Source organism: Pelophylax lessonae (assembly GCF_965119305.1).
Source record: "Pelophylax lessonae genome assembly, chromosome: 5".
Lineage (NCBI taxonomy): Eukaryota > Metazoa > Chordata > Amphibia > Anura > Ranidae > Pelophylax > Pelophylax lessonae.
In genome coordinates, this window is record NC_138772.1 from 379,489,693 (window position 1) to 379,505,036 (window position 15,344).

The 15,344-nt window shown below is 42.7% G+C and overlaps 1 protein-coding gene and 1 pseudogene across 2 annotated transcripts in view; one reads left to right on the forward strand and one right to left on the reverse strand.

Moving 5' to 3' along the window:
• Positions 1-5,941, forward strand: part of LOC309555616 (TBC1 domain family member 13-like) — a 33,651-nt pseudogene extending 27,710 nt beyond the window's left edge. The window contains exon 2 of the transcript in view: positions 5,188-5,941. The product of the transcript in view is annotated as a TBC1 domain family member 13-like (transcript). The remainder of the gene's footprint in view (positions 1-5,187) is intronic.
• The window catches only part of LDLRAD4 (low density lipoprotein receptor class A domain containing 4), a 532,001-nt gene that overhangs the window by 80,738 nt on the left and 435,919 nt on the right, over positions 1-15,344 (reverse strand). The gene's annotated exons all lie outside the window — the stretch shown is intronic.

The window sequence follows — 15,344 nt, forward strand, 5'->3', positions numbered from 1 at the left end:
GACATCAACTGTATTTTGGTACAGGGTCACACGACCACGCAATTTTTCGTTAAACAGTGGCGAATCGCAAAAAATGGCCTGGTCATTAAGGGGGTAAAACCTTCCAGAGCTGAAGTGTTTAATGTCTAAACCGGTGGGAAAAAAAGTGAGTACACCCCTAAGTGAAAATGTCCAAATTGGGCCAAAAGTGTCAATATTGTGTGTGCCCACCATTATTTTCCAACACAGCCTTAACCCTCTTGGGCATGGAGTTAACCAGAGCTTCACAAGTTGCCACTGGTGTCCTCTTCCACTCCTGATCAGTATGAGAGAGTGAGAGTGAGTGTGAGGACACCAAATTTAACACACCTGAGACCTTGTAACACTAACGAGTCACATGACACTGGGGATGGAAAATGGCTAATTGGGCCCAATTTGGACATTCTCACTTAGGGGTGTACTCACTTTTTTTGCAAGTGGTTTAGACACTAATGGCTGTGTGTTGAGTTATTTTGAGAGGACAGTACATTTACACTGTTCTACAAGTGTCATTTATTCAGTGTTGTCACATGAAAAGATATAATAAAATATTTACAAAATGTGAGGGGTGTACTCCCGTTTGAGAGATACCGTGTGTGTATATATATATATATATATATATATATATATATATATACATACATACACACAAACATATATATATATATATATATATATATATATATATATATATATATATATATATATATATTATACACACACACACACACACACGTTCATCTCAAAATTAGAATATCAAAAATGTTATTCAGGTAATTCAGTTCTAAAGGTGAGCGAAACTCCAATTTTATAGAGGCGTTACACACTGAGTGATACATTTTAAGCATTTATTTCTTTAACCATCAAGGACTGTGGAAAATGTATTTCATTTGGAAATCAAGGTCCTAGAGTCTGGAGGAAGAGTGGAGAGGCACAGAATCCAAGTTGCATGTGGTCCAGTGTGAAGTTTCCACGGTCAGTGATGACTTGTCATCTGTTGGTGTTGGTCCATTGTGTTTTATCAATTCAGCGAAGCCCTCTATAAGAAAATTATAGGGCACTTCATGCTTCCCTCTGCTGACCAGCTTTATGGAGATGCCAATTTTGTTTTCCAGCAGGACTTGGCACCTGCCCACACTGCCAAAAATACCAATACCTGGTTTAATGATCATGGGATCATTGTGCTTGATTGGCCAGCAAACTCGCCTGATCTAAACCCCATAGAGAATCCACTGTACTGTCAAGAGAAAGCTGAGAGACCAGACCCAACAATGCAGATGAGCTGAAGGCCACTATCAAAGCAACCTGGGCTTCCATAACACCTCAGCAGTGCCGCAAGCTGATCACCTCCATGCCAACGCTTTATTCATGCAGTAAATCATGCTAAAGGAGCCCCGACCAAGTATTGAGTGCATACTATTCTGTACAGGGATATACTTTTCAGTAAGCCAACATTTTTATTGGTCTTATGTAATATTCTAATTTTATGAGATACTGAATTTTGGGTTTTCACTAGCTGTAAGCCATAAGCATCAAAATTAAAAGAAAGAAATGCTTGAAATAGATCACTCTGTGTGTAACACATCTATATAAAATATGAGTTTCACTTTTTGAATTGAATTACTGAAATAAACTTTCTTGATGATATTCAAATTTTATATGTGTGTGTGTATATTTTTTGTTTCCAAAAAAATATCTGTTTTTATAAATAAATAGCCATTATAAATAATGAAAGACAGCATTGTTAGCCAATATGGTGCTGCTTAATGATGGCCTTCTGAAAGGATAAAAGAGCAGAGTGATGACTGTTGGTGCTGTGGTGCTCCTTTATTTTCAAATACATTGGCAGGAAAAATGATTTACAAAAATGGTTAAGCATTATAAGTCAAGACTATGCAAACCACTGGCCCCCTGCAACACAAAATGTTAGCATAGAGAGGCTTAATCAAATAAACCAAAAACAGTAACAAGTAAAGCATTCTATTTATACAGAATCCATGGGCCAGCAGTCACATCTAAGAAATGAATAGCAGCTTTTTTTGGCTTACCCCATGGTTATCACTTCCAGATGCCCCAATAGACTACAGTCACTTCTATACTCTGTATAGCTTTCTGTCACTTTTTATGACACACCAGCATAATATGCCCCTGCATACTATAACCTCCAAGCATAATGACCCATCACAATATGTCTGAACTGTAAATTAATTCTCCAGAATATTAACTCTCCACAGGAGCATAGTAACTTATGTTGCCTACCATTGGCAACATAATAAAACTCCCCAGTATAAATATTCTACCACTTGCAGAATAATGCAAACCTACCAGCCTAATGTGAGGCACTTTGAGGGGCACTACTAACCATTTTGGCTTGCTTACCCTTAACATGCCAGATAACATTTGCTAGAAGTCCAAAGTAGAATAAAGCAGAACCTGAAAAGTGCCATCACACCTTCCCTTTATACAATGCAGCACCTGCACAGTAAATCAAACAATCCTCTACATACGAATTTCACATTACTTGACCATTCTTCTATAAAGACGACTATTAAGTGGCTGCTGTTGACCAGGAAGAAGTGGAATAGGCATATACTTCACATTTACTGTAGAAGCCCTTATTCCATCGGATTTGGCTGCTCCACCTAAGTGCCTGGTCAACCCTTTTCTCCACAAACTGCATACTAAAAGCCAAAGATATGCCTGCAGACTTTGATAATGCACATTTCCCCAAATTTGTGCCTAACCTCATTACAGCACTAATGTCCCCACTGTTTCAGCTGGTTGTTCACTTACACTACCAGCTCTGGGAGAACTACTTAGGTGCTACTGATGTCAATGGCCACTCTGCTGTGTCAAGACAGTTCAGCATCCTCACTGGAGGACTGGATCCTGTCCTGAAGGACTATGATGATCAACAGGATAGTTTTCATATTGCAGTAAAAGGCATACATACCTCAGTCACCAGGGTGCTCAGAATGCATCCGTTTCATGAATTAAACTATTCTCAACTCTTTCTCCGACGAAATCTCAGACTCAGCAGCCCTTAAGAATGAGCTGTCCAGGGTTAAGCTGATTAGGACAAGTGAGACATATTAAGTGTTTAGTAGACGTGCAGATGTATTCTTCTCTTTTATTTGCATGTAATCTTGAGCAAACGACCCAGACAGGTACAGCTACTCAGACGTGTGTCAATAAGGAAATATCTATAAAAATATCAAGAATAAACTTATGTTCCGGTCAGCTGAGTTCATAAACTAATAGCGAGGCAGTGTAAAATGTCAATACTGTATGCTGCAGTTTGCACAAAGCATTTTCTGCAGACAGTATAGTCAGGACATTAGACAAAAGGAATACAAAGAACTTGAAACAATCGAATAACATTGTTTAAGGAACAATATGAAGCTTGATTGCGGTGAATAAAGTCGGAATTTAACTGTTTCAAGAGCAAGTGCAGAGCTAAAGCAACAGAATAGGCATTGAACTTTTTTACAAACCTGTTAAAGCCATCAAAGAATGTGGGTTTTTATATACAATTCTAGTTACAGAAGTACAAACATTACTACACAGTAGAAACAATTAGTGGGTATTACAGACTGATAACAAAACATTCAGAGTTAGGGCCCTTTCACGCAGGTGGACTGATTGGGTCCGTCTGTCAGCTTTTCAAGCGGACCCGATGGAATCCTCTATTCTCCCCTATGGAGCGGCGGATGTCAACGTTAACACCCACCATCTGATCCTGTCCGCTAAACACAGAAGGATGGGGGATCAGTTCCCCAGCCACCTGGCATATCAATTTGATGGCAGTCGGGTATAAATTGACTGTGTCTATGTCCACTCTGCATCAGCTGAAAGATTCCCTGCTGAGCAGGCGGACTCCAACTGAGTCCACCCCGTGTGTAAGGGGCCTTAGTCTACCTAAATCTGAAATCTCAGTTTTCATAAGCCACTCTTGAGCCACTTTGTATAATATTATTTTGTACAGTAAAAAATACAGTTTAGGAACACCTCTGCATGAGATGCAACTTCAGGTTGGGAAGAAACTGAGCTAGGAACTTTGGTGGGAGATCCCCAAGAGTCACTAAATGATCAACCCACCAAAATTAGGCCTACATTATCATTTCAGGTACCCCTAACCTCTGAGCTTTCTACTTTCAGCTATGAACTGGAAAAACCCTACCCCTGAAGACTGATGAGGACTGGCACTTGGACAACAGGCTCCTGCCACAACAGTCAGCAGTTTTCCATGGCCGAAGAAACAGTTTAGAAGCTGTTGAAACACTCAGAAGTTCTGAGCCTTTTTCAGTAGTGCAGTTCTAACCTGGGAAACAAATAGGTTGCATTGGTTTACATGATTGGAGCTACATCTTGCAGAAAAAGGTTAAGATGCTCTGAGCTCTCTAATCATTTTCTTTATGTAATATTTATTTTCATATAAAAAATTAACAAGGATAACAGAGGTACAAGCAACAAGGGTAAAAGAAGGGAACATACCCAATCAACAGGCAGAGAAAAAGAAAAATTCCAGGAGGAGCATACATGTCAAAGGAACACGTAGAACGATAAAACCAAAACCAAGCATAAAAAACATCTACAGCAACTGGTATAGTGTTCCGGCTCCGGCCGGTAGATGTCTGCCTAGGGGAAAGGGGAGGGCGGAAGAGACCCTAAAAGGAGAGGGGGGACAGGACAAGCAGGGAAAGGGAAGGGTAGAAGGGAAAAGGGTATGGAAGACAAAGAAGTGGTGTGCAGGGTTACATACAAGAGGAAAACAGTTCCGAGATGTAGTGCAGCATCCGGTGAGTACATGGTGATCCAAACATCAAAGGAATATATTCATAACCATAGAGAGGATCAAATCGGGTACAGCTAGAGCAGTACTGAGCGCCCCAGTCCAAGGTAGCAGGACAACCTCCCTCCGCGAGCCTCCAAGAGAACATATAGTTTATACAGTAGTATTGGAGGTATAATGTACCCAAGTTGCCAACTCTAATTTTGAAATTGGGTTTATGCTTTGATGATCAGGATGGTGTGAAGGCAACACCTACTGTACTTGTCCACCTTTGACTTGTATGGTAAATTTTTTTTTTTTTTTTTTTTTACTTAATAGCATAATAGGTGGTAAGAACACTGCTAAATACCTTTGACAAGCAATAGTGTTTAACTTAGTTTTAAAAGGATTGTAAACGCCCCCAACATCCAAGAAGGCGGAAGTCAACATGTCGAGTCTGCAAACCGCAAAATCGCAGAGTTCCAAAGCATTTTCATCAAGCTGCCTGTGTTGAGGGAACTTTGTTTTAACGTAATCCACTTCGTAGGAGGCACCCAAGGTCTCTGTTTGAAGATCCTGCTCAACTATCTCCCCACAGACCGGGTATTATGGGATTCTGTGCTGAAGAAACAAAGGGAAACCTATGCCAACTTCCTCAAGGAGATGATCAGCCAACCAGGCATTGCCAAGGTCAACCATGGCTTGTTCAGGGAAGATGTCACATTGGAAGACCATCTTCTCAATCCTAACCCAGATAGTCAGTGGAACACATTTCAAAGATAATGAGGTGCTCCTACAGATAGGCAAGAATGCCAGGAGACTGTGTCCCGACTTCTCATTTTTCCTCAACCGCACAAAATACCCCTGCCAGCTAATCATGGAGCCAGAGAATGAGTACGAGACCCTGGGAAAACGTGTGGAACAGAGCGCGCTCAAGTCTCAGAGGAACAGGAGTGGTCTTACTAATATGAGTTCTCCTATAAAGACATCAGCTTCTCATTCATTGAGTGACTTGGAGCCGCTGTAGAACGGATCTTTTTCATCTATGCCAAGCTGCACCCTGGCATCGCAAAGCATGTGCAAAGCATGAACAAGATAGTCAGGCCAAGCTGTTACACATTTGCAACTAACCACAATGGCACATGGTCATAGGAGTGCAGAATGAGCCGCACTCCTGTAATCTAAAGAAGTATGGCACTCCTGTAATCCAAAGGATGGCCATACTTATCCTTTAGTTTTATGTATGATATTTATATATGTACATGAAGGCGGACATTTTTGTTTATTACACTTGCAGGTTCTGTTTCCTACTTAGTAACAAACAATTTCTTGCTTTGATAACCTTTTTGGCTCACTGTAGATCGCCTAAACACAAACAGGATCTGTTTGATTTAAAAAAAAAAAAAAAAACTCTGCAGTCTACCAACCTGAGGCATCTACAATGCTTATGGTAGGTCATGAGGATCTAAGCTGCCCATGTTTTATGTCAGATGAGGACTTTTTTTTTTTTTTTTTATATTCCCGATAAGCAAGAGATACTTTTTTTTGCTAAACCTACAGGTACAGCTCATAAAATTAGAATATCAAAAAGTTATTTCAGTAGTTCAATTTATAAAGTGAAACTAATATTTTATATAGATGCATTACACACAGAGTGATATATTTCAAGCATTTTCATTATTATGGCTTACAGCTAGTGAAAACCCAAAATTCAGTATCTCAGAAAATTAATTATTACATAAGACCAATGAAAAAAAAAATGTTTTGAATACAGAAATGTTGGCTTACTGAAAAGTATGTCCATGTACGGTATAGTACGCATTCAATACTTGGTCAAGGCTCCTTTTGCATGAATTACTGCATCAATGTGGCGTGGCATGGAGGCGATCAGCCTGTGGCACTGCTTAGGTGCATTGGAAGCCCAGTTTTCTTTGATAGTGGCCTTCAGCTCATCTGCATTGTTGGGTCTGGTGTCTTTCATCTTCCTCTTGAAAATACCTCACAGATATGTGTCAGGCAAGTTTGCTGGACAATCAAGCACAATGATACCATGATTATTAAACCAGGTATTGGTACTTTTGGCAGTGTGGGCAGGTGCCAAGTCCAGCTGGAAATGGAGATTAGCATCTCCATAAAGCTGATCAGCAGAGGGAAGCATGAAGTGTTCTAGAATTTCCTAGTAGAGGGCTGCACTGACTTTGGACTTGATAAAACACAGTGGACCAACACCAGCAAATGACATGGCTCCCTAAATCATCAAGGACTGTGGATTTGCATTTCATTTGGAAATCAAGGTCCCAGAGTCTGGAGGAAGAGTGGAGAGGCACAGAATCCTAGTTGCATGAGGTCCAGTGTGAAGTTTCCACAGTCAGTGATGCTTTTGGGGGACATGCCATCTGCAGGGTGAATTGGTCCATTGTGTTTTATCAAGCCCAAAGTCAGCGCAGCTCTCTAATGGCACTTTTCCACTGCAAGTACCGGCTCGGCTCTACTCGCCGCTGCTTGGCCCGGTTTGCTTTTCCACTGCTGGTACCGCATGGTATAGTGTCGGAACGGTTCGGTACGGTACGGTATAGGTTTGCTTTTCCACTAAAGTAGTACTAAAGTTAAGTGGGTGGGATAACAACGGGGTGGGTGGGATTCTCTGACCAATCAGTGGCTAGTAGTGACTGCATGCAAAGGATTGTGGGATATGGTACCAGTTTGGTACCTGTTGGAACCACAATCGAGTAGGTACTGTTTTTTCAGAGCCGTACCGTACCGTTCGGTTCCATGCAGTGGAAAAGCAAACCTATACCGTACCGTACCGAACCGTTCCGACCCTATACCATGCGGTACCAGCAGTGGAAAAGCACAAAAGCGTACCGAACCGTTACGGTTCCATGCAGTGGAAAAGCGCCATAACAGGAAGTTCTAGGGCACTTTATGCTTCCTTCTGCTGACCAGTTTTATAGTGATGCAGATTTATATTTTCCAGCAGGACTTGGCACCTGCCCACACTGCAAAAAGTAGCAATACCGGGTTTAAAGATCATGATATCACTGTGCTTGATTGGCCAGCTAACTCACCTAACCTTAACCCTATAGAGAATCTGTGGTGTATTGTCAAGAGGAAGATGAGACACCAGACCCAACAATGCAGATGAGCTGAAGGCCACTATCAAAGAAACCTGGGCTTCCATACCAACCCCGCAGTGCCAAAGGCTGATCGCCTCCATGCCACGCCACATTAATAAAGGTTGATAGCCTCCATGCCACCTCGCATTGATGCAATAATTTATGGAAAAGGACCCCAACCAAGTATTGAGTGCATACTATACTGTACATGGACATCATTTTCAGTAAGCCAACATTTCTGAATTTCATTTTTTTTTTTTTTTTTTTAATTCGTCTTATGTAATAGTCTCATTTTTTGAGATACTGAATTTTGTGTTTGCACCAGCTGTAAGCCATAATCATCAAAATTTAAAAAAAGAAATAGTTTAAATATAGCACTCGGTGTGTAAAGCATCAATATAAAATAGGAGTTTGACTTTTTGAGATAAATTACTGTAATAAATTAACTTTTTGATGATATTCTAATTTCATGAGATGCACCTGTATGTTTTGGAAATACTGATAAGTACCCTGTTTATTCATGTGATATGGGAATTTTAGAGACAGGTCCACTTTAAGAGTCCTCAATTTTACTACAAGTTTATTTCCCCAAGTAGGTGCCTGCTGTTATGTGCCTAAGTCCTTGTTATGACTAAGCAGTTGTTTTATAAAACGGGTACAGAGCATATGATGCACAGAAGAGCCATCAAAAGCTTGCAGAATAAGTACATTTACTTGAGATGAAGCAGGGAAGGGGAATTATTTGGCTGTCGATTCAGAAAGCATTCCTGCAGCTCATAAAGCAGCCTCTTGTCTATATATCCCAGCTGGAAGCTAGACAGTGCCGGCACAACAAGACAAAAATCAAGAAAAACATTATGAGGAAAGAATACTAAGAAGCAGTAGGAAGTATAACAAATATGGAAAAGAATACATTCAGGCAACAGCAAGCACACCTAGACATACACACAAGGTCAAGCCTCCATGATTCTGTTCAGTGATGCACTATAAAAAAAATAAAAATAAAATTACATTCAAGCAAATATTTTAAGGTAGCCTGTCAAGAGAAAAATGTACTCCAAGAAAAAAAAAAAAAAAAGACACCACTCTCCTGCGCTTAGAGATGGGCCTCACGAAAGGTGTCGCTCAGGGCTCTAATACTTGTCAACCCAGGGTAGAACATGACTTGCTGGCGTCTCAAGACTGTGGATGTCAAGATGCCATGGAATCAAGAAATAAACAGAGGGTGCACTGGTCTAGCGCCAGGACTTAATATCTGTGATGCGGCAATCTCGATGCTGTAACATTAGTGTTGATGGGTCAAATCTACATTTGCGAGTATTAATTTGTACTTTTATCGAATAAAGCGGTTTGTATTGAGGATAATGCGCTAGGCCAGTGTGCCCTCTGTTTATTTCTTGATTCAAGAGAAAAATGTAGGCTGCCATTTCTGACCTCTTTCAGATGAAGCTATTTGCTTGGTTGCCATACTAACCTTGTGGTTTCAATACTTTGAGTCACTGACCTGGAACATAAATGCAACCAGAATGATCGGCATACTCACTCTGGGTCTTTGAGAAAAACTGAAGCCAATGAATTAGCATGACAACTGGGCAACCCACAGTACCTATTCGCTCAGTAAAGGTTTTCTTTAAAGGCCAACTCTCTTCATTTCAAATTCTCTGAAAACTGTAGCGACTATTGCACAGGACAGGGCTCTGCTGCAGACACAAGAAGTTGGAGGTGATGGGGGGCTGTTATAGCAGACTATCTCAGAAGGGGTGAAAGTGCAAAAGGGGATTTTAATTTTAAAATAATCTTTTTATTATCCAGTTAATACATTTATTCAACTTTTTTTTAATCTTATTGCTATCACTGGGGGACGATTAGCATTATGCAAGTGAGACGCTCCCTTTACAGAGACATCATAGGTGTATTAAACCTCTGTTGTCATCCCTGCACTCTTTTGAAGCTGACAGAGCACAGACAGTACTCAGCTTCTTTCCTGGCCCAGAAGGCTGAATAGTGACAGCTCTAAACCCGGAGGTGATCAAAGTTGATCGCGTTCGTGTTCATTCTTCACAGGGAAGATCCATGAACAGATGTTACCCATCACAAAATTCAAGGATGAACCCTCTATTAGATTAAGAGGGTTTGCCCTTGAAACGAGTCAGTGGTAAAGCATCCTTGATACAGCAGCAGCTATGGGAATTTATTCAATGTATTATAGGGGTCAAGCAGGTCTTTTTTTTTTTACACATCAAGATGAACTTGTAATGTTTGCGAATAGGGTTGGACCGATACCGATATTGGTGCCGATACTAAGCATTTTCACATGTACAAATGTTCCAATACCTGAAACAGATTCCTTTGTGCTGTGAGTTGAGCCCATACAAAATAAATTGCCTCAAATCACACTGCAAACAATCGCATGTGATTTGAACAGGTATCAGCGAGTACTTGACCAAAAGTATGGGTACTCGTACACGCCGGTAAAAAAAAAAACCAGTATGGGTGCAACCTTATTTGCAAATACTATTCTTTATTATACGTTGTACAAAACCGGTTTTGTAAAACTCTTACATGATGCTGGTGCAAGCAACAAAGCCATGGACATCTCATATCAGAACATTACCATAGACACTCCATATTTATACCAATACATAAGTCCCATCCGAAAGAATCGGATTTTTGTAAGATCTTACCGTAAAATCCTTTTCTCTTAGCTCATTGACAGACGTAGTCCTCTTTGATTCACATCAATTGGGTTATGTTGTCTCCGCAGGAGTAGGACTAGGCAGAAAGAAAAAACTTTCTGGCTCCACCCTAGGGGCAGTCCCAGAGGGTATATCCTCCCTCTCTCTGCTACAGGAAATCAGTTCTGTTGTAAAGCAGTAACAGAGAATTTAACCCAACCCAACTCAATGATAGAGGGGCGGGTACTACGTCTGTCAATGAGCTAAGAGAAAAGGATTTTACGGTAAGATCTTACAAAAATCCGATTTTCTCTGTCGCTCATTGACAGACGTAGTCCTCTTTGATTCACATCAATTGGGACATCCAGAAGCAGTGCCACAAATGAGGGGTGGGATTGACAGAAATCAAAATCCAATCTAGAAGGCCCAACCGGTGCCAACTAGAAGTTTTAAAGGCTCATTATAAACAAAGAATGAGACTCAAATAAAAATTTCCAACGGAAAAAAACCCTCGAGGTAGACCACTGGTCTCCTCAAATTGCGGCCTGCAAAACCTTGCGGCCAAACGAGGCATCCGACGATGCCATTACATCAACTTTATAATGTTTTGTAAAGGTATGCACCGACGACCAGGTAGCCGCCTTGCACACCTGGACCACTGACGCCTGATGGCGAAAGGCCCATGACGCACTAAGTGCCCGAGTGGAGTGCGCCTTAACAGGGAACGGGGGCTCCCGACCCTTAATAGAATAAGCCTGTACCACCGTCTGCCTGATCCATTTGGAAATAGTCGCGGCAGATGCAGGCAACCCCTTTTTGGGTCCATCCGGGACCACAAAAAGTGAATCCGTCTTGCGAAACGAGTCTGTCGTTTTCAAGTATACCCTGATCGCCCAGACCACATCCAAGGAGTGTAAAGCAAACTCCCGAGGATGACTGGGCTTAGGACACAGGGAAGGTAATACAATTTCTTCATTCAGATGAAATTCTGAAACCACTTTTGGTAGGAAGGATGGAATCAGATGAAGAACCACCTTATCTCTATGAACCACCAGATATGGGGAACGACAAGATAATGCAGCCAGTTCTGACACCCTGCGTGCAGAAGTGATAGCCACCAAGAAGGCCACCTTCTGGGACAATGTAGGTAGAGGAATCTCCCTAATATCTTCAAAGGGAGGTTTCTGAAGAACCGACAATACTAAATTAAGATCCCAGGGTGGTAACGGCGAGCGCACTGGCGGAGCCAGATGTCGCACCCCCTGGATGAAATTCCGCACCAAGGAATGAGTAGCCAAAGGCTTCTGAAAGAAGATAGCTAATGCTGAGACCTGACCCTTGATAGTGCTCAAGGCCAGTTTCTGCTCAAGCCCTTGTTGCAGAAAAGCTAATATTCGACTAACCGAATAAGATCTTGGGTGGAACCCCAGGGGTTCACACCATGCAATGTAGGACTTCCATGTGCGATGATAAATCTTTCTGGAAGTCGCTTTCCTTGCCTTAACTAGAGTAGGAATAACTGAAGCTGACAAACCCTTGTCCTTCAGCACCTGGGTCTCAATAGCCAGGCCGTTAAAGCCGGCGATCGTAAAGCAGGATGGAAGATCGGTCCCTGAGACAGTAGGTCCTCCCTGAGAGGAAGGCTCCACGGGACGTCCGCCACCAGTCTGACCAAGTCGGCGTACCAAGCTCGGCGAGGCCAGTCCGGAGCTACCAGGATTACTGGAATTCCTTCCTCCTCTATCCTGCGAAGAAGTCTTGGCAGTAACCCGAGAGGAGGGAAGGCATACATTAGCTGGTATTGCCCCCACGGGGTGACCAGCGCGTCTGCGGTCTCTGCTAGAGGATCGTGGGAGCGAGCCACAAATCTCTGTACTTTTCTGTTGAATCGTGATGCCAACAGATCCACATCCGGGGTGCCCCAACGTAGGCACAACTGGTGGAAAACTTCTGGATGGAGGGACCATTCCCCCTGATCCAGAGTCTGATGGCTGAGATAATCTGCCTGCCAATTCTCCACCCCCGGAATGAACACCGCAGAGATAGCTGGAACAAACCGTTCCGCCCAGCGAAGAATGCAAGCCACTTCCTTGGCCGCCCGGACACTCTTGGTGCCCCCCTGGTGATTGACATAAGCCACAGCCGTGGCGTTGTCCGACTGGATCCGAACCGGGCTGCCCTGGAGCTGCTCGGTCCAGTGAATCAGACAAAGTCTGATCGCTCTCAGTTCCAATACATTTATCGGTAACCTGGATTCTTCCGGGGACCAAAGTCCCTGAACGGATAACTGACCAAGAATTCCTCCCCATCTGGATAGGCTGGCATCCGTGGTCACTATCGTCCAATATATTGGCAGAAATGACTTTCCCTGGCTGAGCATCGGAGACCGAAGCCACCAGACCAGAGACTCTCTGGTCTGTTTGCTCAATCGGATCCGATAGTCCAGGGATTCCGGATTCCGATTCCATCTGAGAAGAATCTCTTGCTGAAGAATTCGGGTATGGGACTGGGCAAATGGGACTGCTTCGAAGGAAGCCACCATCAACCCCAGAACCCTCATGCAAGTCCGAAGGGAAGACCAGCTGTTGGATAGTAACAACTGGACTGCTGATTAAATCTTCCGGAGTTTCCCTACCGGAAGGAAAACTCTTGTCCTGAATGTGTCTAGAATTAGACCCAGATATTCGAGCCTCTGGGTGGGAACCAGAAATGACTTCTGCTGGTTCACCAGCCACCCGAATTCCTGTAAAGAAATTATAGTAATTTCTATGTTTTGTAGCAGGGTCTGTGGAGACTCTGCATGAAGCAGGAGATCGTCTAGGTAACCTAGAATCGATATGCCTCTTTGGCGCAGTAGTGCCAACATTGGGGCCAACACCTTCGTGAAGACCCGAGGAGCCGTGGCAAGACCGAAAGGTAACGCCACAAACTGATAGTGGTTCTCTTCTACGGAAAAACGTAGAAACCGCTGATGTCCTGCGTAAATGGGAATGTGAAGATAGGCGTCCTTGATGTCTATGGACGCTAGGACATCCCCTGAATGCAGGAAGGCTGCTACTGTGCGAATGGATTCCATTTTGAATTCTCTTATGTTGACAAAGGAATTGAGTGCCCTTAAGTCCAGAATTGGACGCACTTTGCCCTCTTTCCTGGGTATTGTAAATAGGTTTGAATAAAACCCTTGAAAACGTTCTGTCCAAGGAACGTGGACTACCACTCCTTGTTGTAGTAAATCCGTGACTTGAATGTGTCGCGGCCGACCAAGCGCGATGCAATGGTCTGCGCGCGCTCGTAGGCCGGCTGGGGTGACCACAAGGGTCGCCCAGATCCGGCGTAATTTGCTTGAAGATCTCACAGGAAAAAACACTGGAGAAACTACCTAAAAAAATATTTCTTTCTAAAAAAAAATCTTGCCAGGACCAGAGATCCCAGCAAGGAACTTAGGTCCTTACTCCTGACTAGACAGAAAAAAACTGATTTCCTGTAGCAGAGAGAGGGAGGATATACCCTCTGGGACTGCCCCTAGGGTGGAGCCAGGACGTTTTTTCTTTCTGCCTAGTCCTACTCCTGCGGAGACAACATAACCCAATTGATGTGAATCAAAGAGGACTACGTCTGTCAATGAGCGACAGAGAAAACATATTTTTGGGTTTCTCTGCAGCAGCATTATTTCGACCCTCTGACAGTCTGCTTTTACCGCTTACCGGAAAAACAAATTAAATAGGCCAATCAATGTGCTTTCTCAGGCTTCAAAAGGTGGATCCAGATGGACCGTCTGGTTCAAACGTAGATCCCTCAGTGGAGTGATAACATGTGTGATGATATGAAAAAATAAAACGCCATAGCGTAAAACCATAAACAACAGAGGATAGTGATAGACACCCAAGGTGAGTGGGAGCACCAACGTTCCCGTGTAAAAATTAATATTGAAGAGGTGTAGAAGAGTGAACTTTGACCCCGCAGAAACTCAATAAATAATACTTGGAAGTCACCAGGTATACCAGAAATACCCCCAGTAGGACAGCAGCTTACCGCAGGATATAGTATAAGGAGCATATATGGATAGACTGGTAGGTCCCGACCATGCAAACCAAGAGGAAAGGAGGAGGAACACCGCCAATAGTTAAACACCCTTACCGACTCCAAATATTACAGGGGCAGAAGATGTAATTGATCCGATATGGCCTCCTCGTATGAAACTCCAGATGTAGATGTAAAACACTCATGGAACAAAACAGAGGCACGCCATAGCATAAAACCCACAGATGATTTAATTATAAAAAAGAGAGACACTTACAAGCATCCAATGTTACAAGCCAGAGGGAGAGAAGGTAACAGCCGCCGGACGGACGGCTCCGCTCACCCGTACTTCGTAGACAATAGCGTGAAGGTGACGTCAGCACGCCGTGATCTGACGCGTTTCATCAAAGATGATATTCTCCCTTTTAAGCCTAACGCTTAGTGTTATGGAAATCTCTTTCTGCTCTGTACCTATATCCAGGAATTATATTCTCGATACCCTTGTTGTTATTTTGATATCAAATTCCCATTTTGAATAGAGTTAAATTGAAATGACTTAAGATTGTTATATCTCTGTTTACTCTATGTGATACCAATTTTTGTCACATTATTGTACCAATTCTCTTTGTACCACCATCTTCTGTTTCCTTTCAATAAAAGTTTGTATACATGAAAGCGTTAACACCTACAGATTTGGTGGAAACTGCACATAACATGCAGCAAGCAGGATTTATTTTAAGCACT